Genomic DNA, 22,894 nt, shown 5'->3' on the forward strand with positions numbered 1-22,894 from the left:
TCCATGGATCAAAACATGCTTGAATTCTGGACTTTTCAGTTATTAGAGTCAATACGTTCCACTTGATATTTAGGCCAGTTTGACTTGTACTTTCTGTTACTCTCCAGTTGGAGCCTCATGACCATATGAGAGTAAACACAGAACTCTCATGTTCCTACCACCCTATCAACCTACTTTTCTGTGGTCTTCCCCATTTCAGTTCATGGCACCCCAATCCATTCAATGGTTCAGCCCAAATCTTCCAACTCATCCCTGACTCCGTTTATACTCTCACACCCTGTGTCTTGTCTGTCAGCAACTCTTTCGGTTCTGCTTTCAAAATATATGGAGAATCCATTCTCTCCTACTCTTGTCCCACTGCTGTCTACTCTCTCACAGCAGCCAGATGAATCTTTAAAAAACCTAAAATTAGATTACATCATTAGCCTGCTTTAAAATCCTCCAACTTGGAATAGAATTCAGAGTCCTTACCAGGCCTAACGACTGTATGGGATCTAGCCCTGCCTACCTTATTGACTCATCCCCTTCCACTGCCCCCTCCCCAACTACACTGGTTTCCTCTTCCTCAAAGTCTCCCTGTACTCCCATGGAAGGCCTTGGCACTGCTCTTCTATATCCCCACTTCTTCCTGTGGTTGCTTCTCTCTTGTCACTCAGGTGTGGACTCAGATGTCCCCTCCTCAGGAGGCCTTGCTTGAGGACACCACCTCATGATGCTCACCCAGTCAAACTCTATCACAGTGCCTTGTTTTATTTTATTAATGACACTTATCACTGTCTGAAATTGTCTTTTTTTGTGCATGTGTTCACTTCTTTATTGTCTGTCTCTCTCCCTCTCCTGGTTGCTCCTTGATGGCTGGCCCAGTCTTGTTCATTATTGTATCCTAAGACCTAACATTCATTGCATTTGGACAGATTGTGAATCTCAGCAATGTTTGTGGCTGTCGAAGCAGCAGCAGATTGTTGAGGCCTTGCTAATGTAGGACGCTGTGTCCCACTGCAGTGGAAGCCCCGAGTCCTCCACCAGGCTTCTGGGCAGAGCGGGGGTGTGGAGGCAGATGACAGGGCCCAGGGGAGAATCCATGAGGCTTTCAGAGACCTGGGCTCCAGATGGTGGTTCACATTAGTTCCTAGCTGTTCTATGGAAAAAGCGTCAGAGAAAAGGGGCCCAAGAAACCTCTGCGGCCGCAGTCACAGGAAGCCCCAGCCCAGAGAGGCCTTGGGGCGGGGTGTGTGTGGGGAGGTCTCCAGTCACCCTGAGGCCTTTGGTCACAGATTCCATTACTGCTGGGGCCCAGAGTCCCTGATGTCAGCGACCACCTTGGCCACTGCCGTTCCGAGGGCAGGCAGTGCTATCTAGGAGGGAGTGGGTACTGTTGCCATCACAAGACCTTGGGTCACATCCAGGACTCGGCTGGACTGAGGCCACTCAGGCCCAGGCCAAGGAGGGGCTGCTGCACACGTTTCCTGGCACATACTTCCTTTCTCCTTTTAGAGAAGCAAATGTCGCTGGGGCCTTGGCCACAGCTTCCTGCCTCCTTCTGAGATCAGAAGCCACAGCTGCAGTCTCAGTAGCTGCCCTGCCAGACTAGCTTCAGAGACCCAGGGCCAGGCACACTGCCCCCACCCCCACCTTTCCCAAAGTGGATGCCCTAAGAGCAGGGCATACCTAGTGACAACCCGCTTGATACCTCCGGGAGTGGCAGCTCTGGCTCTGAGGGACCAGAGAGCTCTGGGCAGATCTGCACTCAGCACAGGTGGGGCAGAGCTCCCCACCACTCCAGCTCCATGCTCTGGAAAAAATCACCGATCCACTAAGCAGTGGGCGCAGATGCACGTACTGAGGGGCTGCCTGTGGTCTGCCACCCTGGGCTGAGAGCTTCACTCAAGCACCCACTGGCTCCAAGATGGACACCTCTCCCTCATCTGACCCTGCCCTCCAGCCAGAGCATGTCTGTGGTGCTCCACTGGGCCACTCTCTCTGTCACTGCTGCCCATGTTGCTTCCTCCTTTCCCTGCTGTCTTCCCTCCTGTTGGCTGACTTCCCATCTTATCCTTCAACAATCAGTTCACAGGGCCTTCTTCCTGCAAGCCCTCCATCCACCCCACCAGCTGGGTGGAGACACTTCTCTCTGCTCCCACGACCTCAGCACCACATTGTGTTTCTGAAGGAGGCTGCCACCAAGTTCCCCAAGGGCCGCCTTGGCCACCGTATTTTAATTCATTATCCCTCCCTCCTCTTCTCACCCTTTCCCAGATCCCTTACTCTGCTCTACGTTTTCCAAAGCATTTGTCACCTTCTAATGTACCATATACTTTTTATTAGGACCTTATTGTTGTATTGTCTTTCTCCCTGCCAAGCTTCACAAGGGCAGGGATCTTTCACTTATGTACACTAAGCCCTCAGAAGAATGTCTGGCATTTAGCTGGTGATCAAAATATATTAGTGGAATGAATGATGGAAGGAAGGAACCACAGTTGTCTGTTTACTTGTTGGTGAGCTCCTCTAGGGCAGGACCTAAAGATAAGGAATCTCTATATCCTCAGCACTCAGCCAAGGATTGTGTGCAGAGCAGGAATCAGTAAATTAAAGCCTTCAGCCTGGCATTCAAGGCTCCCATCATCTACAACCAAGATTCTTGCCAGCCTCATTCTGCAAAGTAAAGCAGGAAGGAAGTGGTTATGAATATAACTGAATGATAGCAGTTTTATGCATAGTAGCTCCCAAACTGGAAACAACCCACATTTTCATGGCTAGATAAATGTTTAAACAAATTATGGACCAGCCACACAATGAAGCACTACTCAGCAATAAAAAGGAAGGTACTATACATTTGCAGCAACATGGATGGACCTAGGGATTATCATATTAAGTGAAGTAAGTCAGACAAAGACAAATATCATATGATATCATTTATACGTAGAATCTTAAAAAATGATACAAATGAACTTATTTACAAAACAGAAATAGACTCACAGACATAGAAAACAAATATATGGTTACCAAAGGAGATAGTGGGGAGTAGGGCAGAGATAAATTAGGAGTTTGCAATTAACATATACACCCTACTAGATATAAAATAGGCAAACAGCAAAGACCTCCTGTTTAGCACAGGGAACTATACTCAATATCTTGTAATAACCTATAATGGAAAAGAATCTGAAAAAGAGCCATATAAAACTGAATCACTTTGCTGTATGCTTTAAACTAAAACAACGTTGTAAATTAGCTATACTTCAATAAAAAATCATTAAAAAAAGGAAGTTACTATTGATACATGCAACTGCACAGGTGACTCTCAAAATAATTATGCTGACTAAAAGAAGCCAGACAAAAATGACAACATACTGTATGATTCCATTTACATAAAATTCTAGAAAATGTAAAGCATATAGTAGTGAATGGGTAGAAGGAAGAGATTACAAAGGAGTATGAGGAAACTTTCTGGAGTGATGCATATGTTCATGATCTTAATTGTGGTTATGCTTTTACACTTGCCTTCATATGTTAAAACTTATCAAATTGTACAATTTTAAAATGTGCAGTTTATTGTATGTCAGTTGTATCTAAATAAAACTGCTTTCAAAAAAGTCAGTGAAAAAAATCACAGATAAAATGGTAAATGGATTTTTAAACTTCTGAGTTATACCTTACATGTAATAATATGTACAGGTATTATGTGTACAATTCAGTGAATTTCTATATATGTATACACTTCTGTAAGCAACACTCAGATCAGGATCTGGGACGTTTCCAGTACTCCAGAAGGCTCCCTCATGTCACCCACTACACAATATCCCCCCAAACGTAACCCAAAAAAGGCCAGTTGATTTGCTAGCATACAAATTTAAAACTTCTATGTGTGAAAAATCACCTTGAATTACATTAACAAGTACTTAACATTCTGGAGGAAATATTTTCCACAAATATTACATAAAGTGTTGCTAATATGGAAAGCTCTTACAAGGAAAATACTTGAGATGTCAGTGGAAAAATGGGCAGAAGACATGAATGAACAAGTCATGAAGGAAGAAAGGAAGGAGAGAGAGAAAGAGAACAAAGAGAAAGGAAAGAAGACATTTAACCAGTCAGTCAACAAGAATTTATGATAGGACTGCTGTCATCTAGGCACTGAGCTAGGTGCTGAGATTATAAGCGGAAAGAAGACATAGTCTTCATAGTGTAGTGAGAAAGATGGACAAATGGCCATTAAAAGAGGTCGTCCAGTGGTTAGGACTCCGCGATTTCATGGCCAAGGGCGCAGGTTTGATCCCTGGTCAGGGAAATAAGATCCCACAAGCTGCGCGGAGTGGCAAAAAAAAAAAGAAAAGGAGAATAAAGTCTTCAATCCACTGAGGAAGCACTGGGGTTTTCTGACCCTAGAGTAGGTGTCTGACCCAGCTGTGGAGTTTTCCTGGAGGAAGAAGTGTCTGAGCTCAAGCCTGAGAGGGCAAGAGGAGGGAGGTGTGGGAAGGTAGGGGAGGACACCAGCATTCGTTCTTGAGTGCAAGAACAAGTGAGTACAGGCCTGGATGGGAGGGAAAGGAGCATGAGCTGCAGGGGCAAGGGGAGTGATGGGAGAGTAGGCTGGAGGGACGAGAAGCCATGACCTTGAGCACCAGGCAACAGAGAAACTCTGAAGCATTTTGAGGAGCACGAGAGTGAAATCACTAGACCTGAATGCCCATGTGCTTCAGAGGGAGCAAGGCCTCCAGCAGTGCTCTCTTTAGGGTAGCCTTATTGGGCAGTGGGCTCACAGCACACACTGGAGCAGAAAAAAAGGAGAGATGAGGCTGGGGAGAGAACAGAACTGCTACCCAGACCTCAGTCCCCCTCCTTGTCACTTGTGGTCCCTAGGCTTTTGCTTTCCTTATTAACTTCCCATATTTCCCAAGAAATCAAGGAAGGAAGACCTGATGACAATTAAGTAAAAGGAGAACACTGGCAAATATTAAGCTAGTTTTGTTCTCCCAGTAAATTATGTTGCCCCACAAGGCTTCCCCAATTCCTGCAGATGGAATATGAAGCACATAGGACTTCCAAGGATGGATGTTACCTCAGAGAAACAGAGAAAAGGCTTTACTTTCGAAAGCTCAGACTCTTAAGGATTCAGGACACAGGGTACAACTGCAAGATGATTTAGTGTCAGGTCTCTTGCCCAACTTGATAAAGGTTTCCTGGGCTGGTGGAGGGGAGTGTTCGGGGTAGGGGGAGCCAAAGTCCCATCCCTTCCTTAAGTTTGGCCAGAGGGATTTAAGGGATCTCAGTGTAGAAGGGTACTCCCTTGTTTGGTTTAGCTAGAGGTTTTCCAAACTAGTAGAGATGAAAAAAATGATAAAAAAAAAACTAAACCCAAAAAAATTAATCCAAAAGAACAAAAATAAATAAATAGAACAGGCAGGAAAAATGAAAGTCACTATGTAAGATGATAAAATTTATCCAAAATATGACAGTAATATTACATTTGAATTAAAAACAATGAAACATTCCAAGTAAAAGATAAAGGCTGTCTGACTAGATTAAAAAGCAAAAGGAGTGGGACTTCCCTGTGGGTCCAGTGGTTGAGACTCCAAGCTCCCACTGCAGGGGGCACGGGTTTTCTCCCTGGTCAGGGAACTTGGATCCCACATGCCACATGGCGCGGCCAAAAACCAAAAACCAAAAGGAGAGACATATCTAATGTGTAAGAGAAGTTGAAAGCAAAAGACTGAAGAAAGATATACCATGCAAGCAGTAACAAAAGAATGTGAAGTAAGACAAAATTGACTTTAAGACAAACATCCTTTTAGAAATAAAAGGATTTTAAAATTCATTGTCACTGGGCTTCCCTGGTGGCGCAGTGGTTGAGAGTCCGCCTGCCGATGCAGGGGACACGGGTTCGTACCCCGGTCCGGGAAGATCCCACATGCCGCGGAGCTGCTAGGCCCGTGAGCCATGGCTGCTGAGCCTGCATGTCCGGAGCCTGTGCTCCACAATGGGAGAGGCCACAACAGTGAGAGGCCCGTGTACCGCAAAAAAAAAAAAAAAAAAAAATTCATTGTCACTTTATAACAATGAACTGCTCAACTCAAGAGTATACAATTTAAATATTATATGCATAACTTCAAAACATGTAAAGGGAACGGAACTATAAGGATGATTAGACAAATTCACAATCATGGTGGAAGATTTTCTCTGTGATTGACAGAATAACAACCAAAAATTCCAAAAATTCAGTAAGGATACAAAGACTTGAACAACACAGTAAGAAAACGTCCCAAACAATTTTGATGAATGCATTTTGTATAAAATGCTTTATTCATTAACTAAAGAATACAGAATCTTTTCAAATACACATGGAACATTTATAAAAATTGACTGTATACTAAGCCATAAAGTAAGTCTTAACAGATTTACAAGGGTGACATCATCTAGAGCTACACTATCCAATATGGTAACCACTAGGCACATGCCGAGGACTTGAAATGTGGCTAGTCCTAATTATGATATGCTGTATGTGTAAAATATACACTGTATTTTGAAGACTTAGTATGAAAAAAAATCTAAAATATGGCATTTATTTTTATATTGATTACATGTTGATACTATTTTGGATATATGAGGTTAGATAAAACACATTATTAAAATTAATTTCCACCTGCCTCTTTTTAAAATGTGGCTATTAGAAAATTTTTAATTACATATGTAGCTTGCATTATATTTCTATTGAGCAGCACTGATATACAGCATATTCTCTGACCACAAAACAAGTAAGAAGGAATTACTAGGAAAAAAAAAGGAAGAAAACTAGAAATCCCCAAATACTTGGATATTAAGAAATACACTTCATAAATAGCCCACATGTCAAAGAAGAATTCAAAATGGAAATTAGAAAATATTTGAACTGGATAACAAAATACAAAATACAACTTACCAAAATCCGTGAGATGTTGCTAAAGCAGTAAATATGGCAAATTTTAGAGCAGGGGTTGGCAAAATCCAGCCAATGGACCAAATCCAGGCCACAGCCTTATTCTGTAAATAAAATTTTATTGGAACTCAGTTACTTCCATTTGTTTATTGCCTGTTGCTGACTTCATGCTATTATGGCAGAACTGAGTAGTTCTGACAGAGATCTGTCAAGCTAAAATATATTTACTGGGACTTCCCTGGTGGCACAGTGGTTAAGAATCCGCCTACCAATGCAGAGGACACGGGTTTGAGCCCTGGTCTGGTAAGATCCCACATGCCGTAGAGCAACTAAGCCCATGCACCACAACTACCGAAGCCTGCGCGCCTAGAGCCCATGCTCCACAATGAGAAGCCACCGCAATGAGAAGCCCATGCACCACAACTACCGAAGCCTGCGCGCCTAGAGCCCATGCTCCACAATGAGAAGCCACCGCAATGAGAAGCCCATGCACCACAGCGAAGAGTAGCCCCTGCTCACCACAACTAGAGAAACCCTGAGCCCAGCAACGAAGACCCAATGCAGCTCCCCCCCAAAAAATATATATATATACTATTTGGTCTTTTACAGAAAAATTATTTGGTTTAGAGCCTTAAGTACATACATTAGAAAGGAGTAAAGAGTGAAAGGTAACAAGTTAAGCATCCACGTCAAGAAATGTGACGAAGAACAGCAAAATAAACCCAAAGAAAATGTATGAAAGGAAATAATAAAGAGCAAACAGTAATGAAATAGAAAATGAGCATATGCTAGAAAGGATCAGCAAAGCTCAAAGCTGGCTTTTTGAAAAACCTAAAACAATTAACAAACCTGTAGTGAAATAATAAAAAAAAAAGTAGAGAGAAGAATTCATAACCAATATGAAAAGCCATATGCTAACAAAATTTAGAAAAAAATCAGCAAATTAGGATAAAATTATAACCTCAAAATTGACTCAAGGAGAAATAGAAAACATGAATAATTCTACAACCTATAAAATAATGGATTCGGTAAGGAAACTCTGACCCCAAATGGGTTCAACAGTGAATTCTTCCCAAAATATTCAAGGAAGACATAGTTCCAATCTTATACAACCTCCTCCAGAGACTGTAAAATGAGGAAACACTGCTGTGATACCAAAACTGGACAGACAATATGAGAAGGCATTCTCACTAGAATAATGATATGCTTTATCATCCAAACCAGGGCACTTTTGAGAGTGAAAGAAACTGCTATTAATAATGATATCAGGATGACAAGTATTAACTGGGGTTGTCCCAAGCAAAACAGGACATATGTTCCCCTCAATCTCACTCATAAACATAGATGCCAAAATCCTAAAAAATATTAGGACACACAAACTAGCAACACATAAAAATGGTAATAATATATGATAACCATGTTGGGCTTTTTCAGAATACAGATTATTTTAACTCTAAAAATAATGTGATTCACCACATTAACAGATTAAAGAAGAAAACACAGGATCATCACAATATATGTGGAAAAGATTTTGGTACAATTAACATCCATTCATGATTAAAAAAAAAAAACCTCTCAGCAAACCTAGGAATAGAGGGAACTTCCTTAATCTGATAAGGGATATGTGCACTAAACTTAGAAGAAACACACTTAATGGTAAAACGATTGAATCTTTCCCTTTGAGATCTGTAACAAGACAATGATGCATGATACTACTACTTCTATTTAACTCTGCACAGGATGTCCTAGTCTGTATAGTAAAGCAAGGAAAATAAATAAAAGATATAAAAATAAGAAAAGTAGAAGCAAAATGCCGTTATTCACAGATGGTTTACCTGTATATGAATAAAGTTCAAAAATATCTATAGGTAAAGCTTTAATAGTGATAAGAGAGTTTATAAATTTGCTGGATACAAAATCAATCTATATAAATTATATTTCTCTATACCAGATAAAACTTACTAATTTGAATTTTTAAAAATATATCATTACTAATATTACATCAAAATACCAACTTCCTAAGCATAAATCTAACAAAAGATGTAAAAGTTCTCTACTAAGAAAATTTTAAACTTTATTGAGACATTAAAGAAATAAAAAAAGGATATATTATATTCATGGATTATGTCTTAATATTTTAAAGGATACCATTTTACTTAAATTGATATATAGAATCAATGCAATCCCAAACTCCCAGCATTTTGGGGGGTGGGGTGGGTTGAGGGGAGAAACTGACAGGCTGATTTAAAATTGACGTGGATAAAGAATAGTCAACGGCTTCCCTGGTGGCGCAGTGGCTGACAGTCCGCCTGCCAATGCAGGGGACACTGGTTCGTGCCCGGGACTGGGAGGATCCCACGTGCCGCGGAGCGGCTGGGCCTGTGAGCCATGGCCGCTGAGCCTGCGCGTCCGAAGCCTGTGCTCCGCAACTGGAGAGGCCACAACAGTGAGAGGCTGCATACCGCAAAAAAAAAAAAAAAAAAAAAAAAAGAATAGCCAAGACACTCTTGTTTTTTTTTTTTTTTAATTTATTTAATTTATTTATTTTTGGCTGTGTTGGGTCTTCGTTGCCACGCATGGGCTTTCTCTAGCTGCAGCGAGCGGGGGCCACTCTTTGTTGCGGTGTGCAGGCTTCTCATTGCAGTGGCTTCTCTTGTTTCAGAGCACAGGCTCTAGGCGCGCGGGCTTCAGTAGTTCCTGCATGCAGGCTCTAGAGCGCAGGCTCGGTAGTTGTGGCACACGGGCTTAGTTGCTCCACGGCACGTGGGATCTTCCTGGGCCAGGGTTCAAACTTGCGCCCCCTGCATCAGCAGGCAGATTCTTAACCACTGCGCCACCAGGGAAGCCCCTAGCCAAGACCCTCTTGAAGAAAAAGGACAGGTGGGAAAATTTGTTCTACCAGATATATTATACATTATAATAAAGATGAATTATAAAATTTAAGACAGTGTGATATTGGTTCAAAAAGAAACAGACCAATGGAAGAGAAAAGAGAGCCCAGAAAGAGACCCACACCCACATATAAATGAACGCTTGAAATACGATAGTGATAGTAATGCAATTCAACAGGGAAAGGACAGCCTTCTCAAAATGGTGCTGGGAAAAATGAGTATTAATATGGAAACAAACCAGAGCCCTACCTTATACTATCCCGGGTCAATTAAACACATCAATGTGAAAAGCAAAACTATAAAGTTTTTATGTAGTATATGAGAAAACCTCATGGTCTTGAGGTAGGGAAGTAAGAAATTACTAAAGAACTTCGTTTCCTCAAAAGATACCATGGAGTGACAAGAAACAGAGTGGAAGAAGATACATGCAGCATATATACAATTCACAGAGCGTTAGTATATAGAATATTTAAAGAAATCCTACAAATAAGAAAGTTGCAGACAATCCCAGAGCAAAAGGTTGGACAGATGCTTCACATTAGAGGAAATCCAAATGGTTGATAAACCTATGAAAAAGTTCTCAACCTCATTAGTAACCAGCACAAGGCAGATTTAAAGCACAATGAGATATTATTTATGTCTACCAGATGGTAAAACATTTTCAAGTCTGGAAAACCAAAGAGAACTAGAAAAGCTTTTAGAATGAAGAGAGTTTGGCAAGATGGTAGTACAATTCATTGCCTTCTCCACCAGCCTCTCTTCCTCCACCCTGAGCAAATTCCATGGTAGATCTAAATCTACTTAGCAGACATTCCCAAACATCAAAAGTATACAGCCTGGGGCTGTGCCAGATCCTGCCATAAGCAATAGGTTTCCAGCCACTAGAGCCATCTTCACGTGGTGCTTCCACCTGCTTGCTACCCTGATTGCCTGGTGTTCAAGCCCAGAATGTTTATTCTCACAGGACTCCTAGACTAGTCCCCTATCCCCCACCCAGGGCTCCTAGGGCACAGGAGGAAGCCAATGTGGCTCACCACGGAAACCTCTGGGCCTAGTACACATGCTCTCATCAACAGAGAGAACCGTAGGTAAAACCGAGGCATACAGGAGGGCAGATACTGCTCTCTGGGTAGGTGAGGAAGCTAGGAGGGCCACACAGAGGTGACCATGAATTGAGTCTCAAGATGAAGAGGCATTCACCAGAGGGTGAGGAGCCAAGGACCCCCAGCTGAAGAAGGTCCAGGGATCAGGGTGGAGAGAACCCTAGGATTGGGGCTCTGCGGGCTCTGTCGCTACACTGAGAGATCTGAGCAATAGGAAACCTCAAGAAGAGTCCAGGTCAACTGAGAAAACATCTAGACTAGATTTTTTTTTAGGAGTAAAATATACATAACATAAAATTTACCATTTAAATCATTTTTAAGTGTACAGTTCAGTAGCATTAAGTGCATTCATATTGTTGTGCAACCATCACCACCATCCATCTCCTCTTTCATCTTCCCGAACTGAAACTCTGTACCTATTAAAGGATAACTCCTCATTTCCCCCTCCCCTCAGCCCCTGGCAACCACCATTCTACATTCTGTCTCTATGAATTTGACTACTTGAAGTACCTCACATAAGCAGAGTGCAATATTTGTCCTTTTGTGTCTGGCTTATTTCACTTAGCACAGTGTCTTCAAGCTTCATCCATGTTGAAGCATGTATCAGAATTCCCTCCCTTTACTAAGGCTGAATAATATTCCATTGTATGTATTTGCCATATTTTGTTAGATGTATTGATGGACACTTGGTTTGTTTCCACTTTGGGCTATTGTGAATACAGCTGTTACTGCAGACTGAAGGTTTTGTCCCTCCAAAATTCATATGTTGAAATCTAATCCCCAAAGTGATGGTATTTGGAGGTGGGGCCTTTGAAGGTGATTAGGTCATGAGGACAGAGACTACATGAATGGGATTCGTGCCCTTGTAAAAGAAACCACAGAGAGCTCCCTTGCCTCTTCTTCCATGTGAGGTTATAGCAAAAAGACAGCCATCTATAAACCAAGAAACAGCCCCTCATCAGACACCAAATCTGCCAGCATCTTGATCTTGGACTTTCCAGCCTCCAGAACTGTGAGAAATAAATTTCTGTTTTTTATTAGCTACCCTGTCTATGGTATTTTGTTAAAGCAGCCCATACAGATTAACATAGCTGCTATGAACATTGGTATATAACTAAAGACTAGATGTTTCAAAGTGAGGAACTAATGCAATTTCAGTTAAGAAACAACCATTAGGGAATTCCCTGGTGGTCCAGTGGTTAGGACTTCGTGCTTCCACTGCCAGGGGCCCTGGTTTGATCCTTAGTCGGGGAACTAAGATCCTGTATGCTGCGTGGCATGGCCAAAAAAAAAAAAAAACAAAACAAACAACCATTAGAGAGGCCAGTACAATTACTGGGTGGGCCAAAGGGCTCGTTCGATTTTTTCCATAAGATGGCTCTAGTAGCACCTAGTTGTCTTTAACTTCATTCGAAACAATTTCGTTAGATTGTATGTGACAGCTGTCATATCAGCATGCATTTAAAAAAAGACTTATCAAAATTGGTGAGTTTTTGTGTAGCCATTTTAATATTGAAGATGGAAGAGAAAAGCAACATTTTCAGCATATTATGCTTTATTATTTCAAGAAAGGTAAAAACGCAACTGAAACACACAAAAAGATTTGTTCAGTGTATGGAGAAGGTGCTGTGACTGATCGAACGTGTCAAAAGTGGTTTGCAAAGTTTCATGCTGGAGATTTCTTGCTGGACGATGCTCCACAGTCGGGTAGACCAGTTGAAGTTGATAGTGATCACATCGAAAAAATAATTGAGAACAATCAATGTCATATCACTTTGGAGATAGCCCACATACTCAAAATATCCAAATCAAGCACTGAAAATCATTTGCACCAGCTTGGTTATGTGAATCGCTTTCATGTTTGGGTTCCACGTAAGTTAAGTGGAAAAAAACCTTCTTGACCATATTTCTGCATGTGATTCTCTACTGAAACGTAATGAAAATGTTCCATTTTTAAAACAAATTTTGACGGGTGATGAAAAGTGGATACTGTACAATAATGTGGAACAGAAGAAATCATGGGCAAGTGAAATGAACCACCACCAACTACACCAAAGGGCCAGTCTTCATCCAAAGAAGGTGATGTATATATGGTGGGATTGGAAGGGAGTCCTCTCTTATGAGCTCCTTCCGGAAAACCAAACAATTAATTCCAAGTATTGCTCCCACTTAAAGCAACTGAAAGCGGCACTCGATGAAAAGCGTCCAAAATTAGTCAACAGAAAATGCATAATCTTCCATCAGGATAACGCAAGACCGCATGTTTCTTTGATGACCAGGCAAAAACTGTTACAGCTTGGCTGGGAAGTTCTGATTCACCCACCGTATTCACCAGACATTGTACCTTCGATTTCCAGTTATTTTGGTCTTTACAAAATTCTTGTAATGGAAAAAATCTCCATTCCATGGAAGACTGTAAAAGGCACCTGGAACACTTCCTTGCTCAAAAAGATAAAAAGTTTTGGGAAGATGTAATTATGAAATTGCCTGAAAAATGGCAGAATGTAGTGGAACAAAAGGGTGAATACATTGTCCAATAAAGTTCTTGGTGAAAATGAAAAATGTGTCTTATTTTTAGTTAAAAAACCAAAGACACTTTTTGGCCCACCCAATAAAAAAAAAAGCACATTTTCATATTGTGTGGTGTGGGCTATACTCTTCTTATCTTGTACACCCCTGGGTATGGCTCCCAGGAGGTGGAGGATGGCAAGAGGGGTGAGGGAGAATCGAACGCCTATTTGAATAGAGGTGAGGGGAATTTAGGGGGTCAGGATCCCAAACTGACAAGGACCACTTGTTTCCTGGTCTGGAAGGAGCCCTGTGGATCTTCAGTGGAGATTTCCTTAGGAGGAAAACTAGGCTATGTTTCTCTTGGGGCCTGGTCCAAGTAGGTTGACCACTGGAGGACAAAGCCGGGGTGATATGAGCAGAGAGGTGTCCAGAAAGGCCGCTCTGACAGCTGTGGGAAATAGGGTCGGAGGTCAGCTTAGGAGCTGTGGTGGGAACTCAGGCAGCCAGGCCTGGGTCAGGATGTGGGTGCCCATGGGAATGATGAGAAGTGGACGGAGCAGGGAGGTGCTAGGAAGCAGATGCAGGCAGTGGGGAGAGAGTGATGAGCAGGAGGGTGAGGCCGACGGTGGCAACCAAGCCACGGAGAAGGAGCAGGTCCTGGGTGAGCCTGCTCAGGGCACAGGACAGGGAAATACTAGGGATACACTCAGAGATAGAATCCCAAGAGGAATCAACCCCGCAGCATTAATGAAATTAACTGCAGAGTGTGGGAATCATGATCCAGACTCAAGTCAGATGGAGACACCTCTAGAAATGCAACACTGGGCACAAAGGGACTCTTTACAAAGCAATTATTTTTCCCAGAGGAGAAGGAACCCCTTTGAAATCTGAGATAAAAATGAAAGTGGTGTCTCACCTCCTGTGAGCTCTGCTCAGAGGCTCCTTAGAGGCCTCCATTATTAAGATAAATAACTCCACAATAGGGTAGATAAAAAATAAATAAACTGCTACATAAACTTATGACACAATTGCTGGTAACCCTGAGACCAAACTTGAGCAGCCTGGTTCAGAGGCCAGATGTTCAGCAGCTGAGATCTGTGACGGAGCAGAGCAGTAACTGGAATATCAAGGAGGACTGAGACCCGGGACCTGAGCCCAGCTCTGTTCCCTGGGAAGGCAAAGGCCTGGACTCGGGGACTCTACACAAGGTTGTGAGAGTTAGTGGGCAGCTCGGTAAGGACTCCAGGGCATCATCCAGGGTTTTCAGGAAGATACTCAACTTCCTCAAGAACTCCTTAAAATCTCTTTGCTAGGGTGTGCTCTACTCCCTTTGAGGAAATCACAAATTTGGGTCAGGTGTGGGGAATGTGGAAGGTGTATGGCAGGTGCCATGCTCAGTCAGGGCAGTGGGCGCCCCAGCCTGGCTGGCAGCTTACCTGGGATGTGGTCTTGGGGATGGTCAGGGTTTGCAGGAGTTCCTGTGGACCACAGACAAGAGAAGCCAGTCAGCCTTTGGGGGAAGCCAGGAAGGCAGTGGGGGGGCCTCTGTGACTAAGCAGGTATTGAGTGGCAGCTCTATCCCCAGCCCTGGAGGGGTTGGTCACAGAGGAGGGGGTAGGAACTGGGAAACTGGGGCAGAAAATCTGCTCCTGTTTGGGAAAGGGCAAGACAAGGTCACTCACTCTGACCTGGAGTGGACTCTTCTGGGGGCGTGGAGACCCCGGTGCCAGAGGGACCCTCCCCAGCCTCACATACCTCACGCTACTTCAGATTTTTACTGATGGTTAAAGACACATTAAAGATACTGACAAACTTCTCTAAGGCGTTCCAGAAGGGAGCCAAGTTAGACTTCAGATGGGCTTTTCTCTGCTGGGACCAAGAGTGTGTGAGACAGGGCTGGGGAGCGGCTGTCCTCCTCATGGCCTTGTCTGTCATCCCTGATGCCTCCTTTCTGGAGAGGTCTTCAGCAGAGCCCTCCACCCTCTCCCGCAGCCCGCCAGCTCACCAGCTCTGTCCTGACCCCAACCCCAGGAAGAACCCAGCTGCCCTAAGGGCACACACCTGAGGTGGTCCCAACATGTTCTGGCAAAGGCCAGTCAAGGCAGGGCCCATCCCACCTCCTGGCTCCAGGTGGCCTGGGGAAAGGGCTTGGGTGAATGGAGAATACTTCTTGAACCAGCTGCCAGAGAAGAACCCAAAGGGAAGGAAGCCAGCTTGGCTAAAACAAAATTTTAGAACTCCCACACTTGGGAAAACGCAACTACGGCACAGCCCCACATGAGACAAAGAAGAAGGTGATGGACGTATCTGCCATTAAGATGCCAGGTAAAGATTAAGACTCAGGAGAGACCCATTAATATGCCAGGTAAAGAGTTAAGACTCAGAGGAGACCATCCAGGTGCGCCGGACCCCAGTGCACCCAAGCCTAGAGCAGTGACCAGCAACACGATGGCAGTCACCAGCAAGGAGACAGTGGGCCCTCAGCTTCAGTGCTCACCTTCAGCATGTGCCACTGATCCAAGTGTTTAGATTCCTGCAGGGGAGAAGGGAGAACCCATGAGTGCCACTGGCCTGAGGTTGAGCCAGGCTGTCCCTGCCCCATGCCCAGCATGGCCCCAGCTACTCACAGAGGCGATCGCCAGGTTATTCTGGATTTCAGAGAGGATGTACCAGTAGCAGCAGGCCTGGGGCTGGTTTCAGGGGGTCCCTAAGGGCCGGGGGTTTGGGAGGCTGAAGGGAAGGAAGATGAGGAAGCAGGAGGCAGAGGGATCCCCACATCTCTGAGCTGCTGGGATTGACTGTGGTCCTCCCTGATCCTATGGAAATCTGAAATGGCCTGGCTTCTCTTAAAGGCCCAGTGGAGTCAGGGGGAGGTTGGAAGATGGGGTGATGGTGGGGTGTGTGAAGAAGCCCCAGATGGGCTGATACCCTTTTCTGATATAGAACCTCTACGACAAACAAATCAACCTATGCATCATTTTCTGGTACTCAAGATCAGTAAAACTTGAAAAACTGTTCTCAAAGCATTTCTTTCTTTCTTTTCTTTTCTTCTTCTTCTTCTTTTTTTTTTTTTTGGCTGCAAGTCTTGCAGGATCTTAGTTCCCTGACCAGCAATTGAATCTGTGCCCTTGGTAGTAAAAGCACGGAGGCCTAACCACTGGACCACCAGGGAATTCCCTCCAAGGGTTTCACTTCACCTTACCAAGGAGGATACGAGCCACTGCCCACCAGACAGAGTGGGCGCAGGTGAGAGGGCAGCCTAGCTCTGAGTTCGCCCAGGCCTATCTGTGCCTCTTCCCAGCTGGGATCTGGTCCTGTTGCCCTCTGACAGCTCTGACTCTCTGTCACCATCCTCACAGGACTCCCACTCTGCCTGAGAGGCAGACAAGATTCTGCCTGGGAACATCTTCTACGTGGCTAACCATTTGTGTGAAGCCTCACACATGTAGAAGAGTACACTTGACCCTTGACCAACACAGGGATTAGGGGCACTGACATCCCCACAGTTGAAAATCCACATGTAACTTTTGACTCCTCAAAAACTTTACTACTAATAGGCTACTGCTGACCAGAAGCCTTACTGATAACATAACAGTCAGTTAACACTTATTTTGTATACGTACTATACACTGTATTCTTACAGTGAAGTAAAGTAGAGAAAAAAATGTTAAGAAAATCATAAGGAAAATACATTTACAGTACTGTACTGTATTTATTGATTCCACAAGTTTATGTTGTGTTTCTAAGATGAATTGTCTGCCTGTCAGTACCTATACCTACAACAATGCTATCTTATATGATACCAAACACTGTAGATGTTATGTGTATTACTAACAGTAGACATCAAAAATGAAAAGATAATATGAAAAAGAAATTCATACTTTTTTTAAAGGTATAAAGATTCATGCATTGATAATGAAGAAGCAGCAATATGACTGCTTTATTGTAGCCCAGTGTAATCAACAGGATTGCTTCATGGTAGCCTAGCCTATACACTAATGAATAAATCGTTATACAACTGTCATGGAATACTGTATTACAGTCATATTCATAATACAGTATTGGAAACATTGTTACATTTTTTAAAATCCACCAATCTGTGACAATATGCTGATACGAAATTTCTCCAATTACAAGAGAGAGAGGCATACTGTAGCATAATGCGATTCTTTGAAAGCGAAGTTATAAAACAGTAAGAAAACTAACACATTATTAATTTTATATTAAATGTCACTCACTTTATGCCTACATAAGGATAGACTAGTATTCACATATATTTTATGCATTCATGACACACTGTTTTCTTAATTTCTTCAATATTTCTACGCTCCACAGCTCATCTGTCAATTTTTTCAAATTGTTGCAAATCTCCAAAATTTTTTCTAATATATTTATTAAAAAAAATCCATGTATAAGTGGAACCACACAGTTCAAAACCATGTTGTTCAAGGGTCAACTATATTATTTAAGAGCCTGGAACACTGTGTTACTAGCATTTAAGTCCCAACATTGTCACCTCACAGTTTTGGGGCAGCTTCCTTGAGAATGGGGACTGTGGGGCTGAGGGCCCTATATGCCTGTCCCTCCCCTGGCTCCTGGTTTTGTCTGAGATAAATATAATGAACACAGTAGGAATGAACGCATGTTCCAAGTCTTTGTGTTCCAGGTGAGCAACAAGAGAGTGACAGGCACCAAATGCCTATACATTAATAACAAGAATGACATGGCCACCCCCAGTTCCCCGGATACTGGAGCAATGGCTAGTAGGGTTGAGGTCAACAGACAGAACATCTGCATCCCCAAACCCAGATCTACTTGGGAGCACTTCCTCTGCAACTTGCCTGGCTCCAGACCATCCTTGAGATGTTAGATGTCCCTTCCTCCAGTCCTCCCCCACAGTCCAGATGGGAGAGGCTGCCCTGCTTCTGGGCTTCCCTTTCCTACCCCACCCCCGACCCCACCAGGCTTATCATCCTAAACTGTGCTTCTCCATCTGTCTTCTCTATTAGACTGAGCTTGGGGAGGAGGTCCACTCGGCACAGGTGTGCCCCAAGGAGGCTGCATCCCTGCAGCATGGGCTAGAATTCTGAGGGTGCACAGGTTGAGGTTGTACAGGCCCCAGGGAAGGAGTACAGAGCTGGGTGGGACAGGAAGCTGGTCCTCTCCATCTGAGCCCACCCAGGAGGCTCCTTCCTGCACTCTCTGCTGAGGTGGACACGTGAAACTGATGACACTGCTTGGCCAGCCAGGAGCCCTGAGCTGCCTTCTGTATTGACAAAACCAGGCGGTGTGGTGAGGGCCACCAGTGAAAGTGCAAGTGAGGTCATGGGGAAACTAAATCTGACACATGATGCCATGGAGAGGGTGACAGAGGAGATAGTCATGATGATGGAGCCCTGGGTCCCTGCCAGTGATGGGCACTCAGTAACTCCACCACGCCTATGGGGGTGAGTGACAGGAAGGAACAGGAGTGAACCTCTGGATGAATGGGCCCCAGGGGCCAGGACCACGGACACTGTGCCCCACTCTGAATGTATCTGGGCAACAGGCGGGACCAAGCCAGGCCTGCAGGGGTCTGTAGGACGGGGCCCAAGGACCCACTCTGAAACCCACAGGGTCTCTTCCTGCAGACCCCAGGCAGCAGTTCTGGGCTGGCTCTCCTGCCCCAGCTCTAGCAGGGCCTCCCTTGTGCCCGCCCAGGGCTGGGCACCCTTAGTTCATTTCCCTTTGTGATCACAATCAGTCAGCCTGTGGAGGAAGCTTTCCCTGGGCTGGGTTGACGCAGGTTCCTGGGGTGAGATCACTTTCTTACAGGGGGCCAGGCCTCACCCAGGGGGTCAGGCAGGACTGTGGCCTGCAGGGGAGGAAAGGAGGGTTCCTGTGATTTCACCTGAAGCAGCTTCTTTAGAGTCAAGACAAACCTCAAAGGAGACTCCTGGAGGAGGCCCAGGCTCTGCCTGCTTCCCCTGAGAAGCTGCAGAAGCTCTGTGGAAGGTTCCCACCTGTCCTCCACAGGGGCAGCTGGGCAGCCCTTCTGAATCACATTTGCTTGGAGGAATGTGACTCTGTTCCTCGCACAAATGCGCCATCCTTGCTTCCTTCCCAGCCCTTCATGGCCTCCTCCCATGGCCCCTTCACCTTGCCTCAGGGGCCTGCCTTTCTACACTCTAGCCCAGCAAAGCCTTGGATTGTCCCAACCTCCTCACCCTCTGACCCCTGGATGCCAGCCCCTCAAGGTCATCCCTAGCAGTCAGTTCACATTCCCCAACCATGCCACCCTCCGTTCTTCAATGGCTGACTTGGCCTCCTATTTCCCGGGGAAGACAGAAGCCATTGTCCCCTCCTGCCACCAAACCCACTGCACCTTCCCAGACTGGGCCCACCCAGGCAGCCCTCCCCTGAGCTCTCTGCTCAGGTGGGCCTGTGATACCTGATGTCGGGAGCCCTCCCTGTGACCATCCCCCTCAGGCACTCACTACACTGGCCCAACATCCAGGTCTCTCACCTAGTCCCAGCTCATCTCCAGCAGAGAGATACTCGAGTTTCCCTGCCTGGAAAGATCCTTCTCTGACCCCTTGACTCCTCTAGCTGCCTTCCTCTCCTTCTCTTCAGAATAGATCTTCGAAGAGCTGCCTGCCCTCTCTGTCTCACCCTTCTTCACTCCTCAGCCCACTATCACTGGCTTCTGCCCCCATCATACACTAAAACTGCTCTCCCAGAGGCTCCAGTGGCCTCCTTGTCAACAATCCCAGTGGCCGCATCTTATCTTTACCCTATTGTCCCCCTCCCGCCACCTGGCATCACCTCCTAATTTGTCACTTTCCAGTGCTGTCATGGTGGGTGCTCAGCCTCTGGGGTCAGACAGACTTGCTTGCTTTCAGCCCTGGGCGATGTTGCTTCCTAGCTGCATGAACTCAACCTCTCTGAGCCTCAGTTTCCTCTTCTGTAAAATGGGGATCATAACCATCCCTGCCTCAGGCTCATTGTGAGGATTAAATGAATTAACCCATAAAAAGAACTCTGTGCCCGGCAGTGGAAGTTAGCTGTTAGAGTCTTTACCTGCATCTGGTTTTCTCCATCCCCACCAGAGTCAACCAGCTCCAGCCTTCCCACTATCTGTGGTCCAGAGAACTTCCCCGCCTCCGCACTGGCCAACCTGCTGTCCTGATTCTTCCCAGCCATTCTCCCCACAGTAGCTAGACTGGGCTTCCTGGGACCCAAACCTTCCAGGGACCACACCTGTCGCTGGCTGAAAACCCCACAACGCTTCCAGGGCTCCTAGCATGAAGCCTAAACCTCCTCCTCCTTTCATAGACTTTATAACTATTTTTTAAACAAGAGGCAAACTACAAAGGTCAAGATTTACAATAACACTACTCAGAATTTTTCTTTGCTACAATACAACGTGAAGTCAGGACTGTTTAAGAAGGCTTGCAGGAATGTTCGGCCTCCATAGCTTTAAAATTCCCTCAAAAAGCTCATTTACATAAAAAAGAGGTTTTTCTCTATAAGAAATCACATTTTTTTGTGTGTGTGCACAGGTCTCAAAACTCTTATACAGAATGTAATACCAAACCACAGTTGAGTATTTAAGCAGCCCTGGGTCTCTGGGACATGAACCCCCGCCCCTGCCTGAGCTGAATACTTTAAATCTGAACTTTTTTTTTTTAATTCTTATTTTTCTTCCACACTTTAAAGTTGAAATATAGTTAATGTACAATATTATATGTTATAGGTGTACAGTACAGTGATTCACAAAATTTAAAACTTATACTCATTTATAGTTATTATAAAATATTGGCTATATTCCCCTTGTTGTACAGCATATCCTTGTAGCTTATTTTATACCTCATAGTTTGTACCTCTTACTCCCCTACTTCTATATTGCCCCTCCCCGCTTTTCTCTCCTCACGGGTAACCACTAGTTTGTTCTCTATATTTGTTAGTCTGCTTCCTTTGTTATATTCACTAGCTTGTATTTCTTAGATTCCACATATGAGTAATACAATATAGTATATCTTTCTCTGTTAGACTTATTTCACATAGCATAATGCCCTCCGTGTCCATCCATGCTGCTGCAAATGGCAAAATGTCATTATTTTTCATGGCTGAGTAACATTCCACTGGGTATATATATGTACCACATTTTCTTTATCCATTCATCTGTTGATGGACACTTAGGTTGCTTCCATATCTTGGCAATTAAATCAGAGCTTCTTAAATGTCATGTGAATCACCTGAGGACCTGGTCAAAAGGCAATTTTTGAATCAGAAAGTCTGGGGTGAAGTCTGAGGGTCTGCACTTCACACAAGCCCCCAGCTGATGGTGAAGCTGCAGGTCCGAGGTCCAAGCTGAGTAGGAAGGCTTTATGTCTATCTCTGCCCACAAGATGGTGCATCTCTTAAGGAGAGGAACGGTATCTGCTTTATTCACAGTGCGTGCACAAAGCAAGTGCTTCGTAAGTTTGTTGAATGAATTGTTCTTAGTGGGTACCCAGTCCTAAGGCTCCCTACTTGTTTCTGTTGCCTCATTTCACTCATGCCTTTGAGACACTCCCCTTGCTTTTTGAGGATGCTCTGGGCCCAGATCCAAGGGCTGAGCTAGGAGCCACGTATATCGGCCACAGGCATTATTCTCATTATTTCCTTGCATCACAGCCTCTTCACCTGCCTCTGCTGCAACCACATCTTGGTCCTTGTCTTCACCAGATCTCCATCTGCTCAGAAGCCTGAAACACCCAAATTCCCCCGCCTCAGCATAACCTCCTATCCTTCATCTCCCCACACGGATCATATCACACTGCACCCCAGCCCCTGGCATTTCCATTCTGTCTCTCTTCTCCCCCACCACCACAGCCCCAATCATCTCAAAGAACTCTTCCCCATGTCCCTGTTACACTTATTCCTTTACCAACACCCCCTGCCCTGGGCCTGTGTCAGGGCCTGACATGCCCCATGGGGCAGCAGTTTACCTCTTCCTTCAGGGTCTGCCCTCTAAGCCTCCCACCTTCCTAGTTTGCCTGCTTCCCATCTGGCTGCTGCTTCTCTGATTCTTTGTGGACTCTCCCGTGGTCTATCCCTGCCCTCTGCCCTGTTCAGCAAACCCTTCCTTCTGGCCTGCATCTGCCAAATCACACTTCAGCACAGACTGGGATCCAGACCCCTGAGACACAACTCTCTCCTTTGGTCACTGGACCGCATCACCAGAGGCCCAGCATGAAACCTCTCTTCCTTTCCCTCGCCCTTCAGACCTTGTCAATCCCACCACCTAAACCTACCCAGGCCAGCCCCCTCCTCCTACTTCCCACTGACATCTTCCTCAAGGGCCCCCATCAACGGGCCCCTGAGCCCAGCTCCTCTGTGCTACCAGAGGGACTGCCCAGGGCCTGCAGCCAGGCCTCCACCAGGGGCTAACATCCCACAGCACAGGGCAGAGTTGGGCTGTGCTGTTATCACACCAATAAGAGAATGGGCGTCTG

At 44.9% G+C, this 22,894-nt stretch overlaps 1 long non-coding RNA gene across 1 annotated transcript in view; it reads right to left on the minus strand.

The window, feature by feature from the left end:
- LOC137220795 (uncharacterized) overlaps positions 1-14,895 on the minus strand; it is a 43,854-nt gene extending 28,959 nt beyond the window's left edge. The window contains exons 1-2 of the long non-coding RNA XR_010941799.1: positions 14,852-14,895; positions 6,914-7,014 (exon numbers count right to left, since the gene is read on the minus strand). This is a non-coding gene — a long non-coding RNA (uncharacterized lncRNA). The remainder of the gene's footprint in view (positions 1-6,913; positions 7,015-14,851) is intronic.
- Positions 14,896-22,894: the final 7,999 nt, after the last annotated feature.

This window comes from Pseudorca crassidens, chromosome 3, assembly GCF_039906515.1.
Source record: "Pseudorca crassidens isolate mPseCra1 chromosome 3, mPseCra1.hap1, whole genome shotgun sequence".
Taxonomy (NCBI): Eukaryota; Metazoa; Chordata; class Mammalia; order Artiodactyla; family Delphinidae; genus Pseudorca; species Pseudorca crassidens.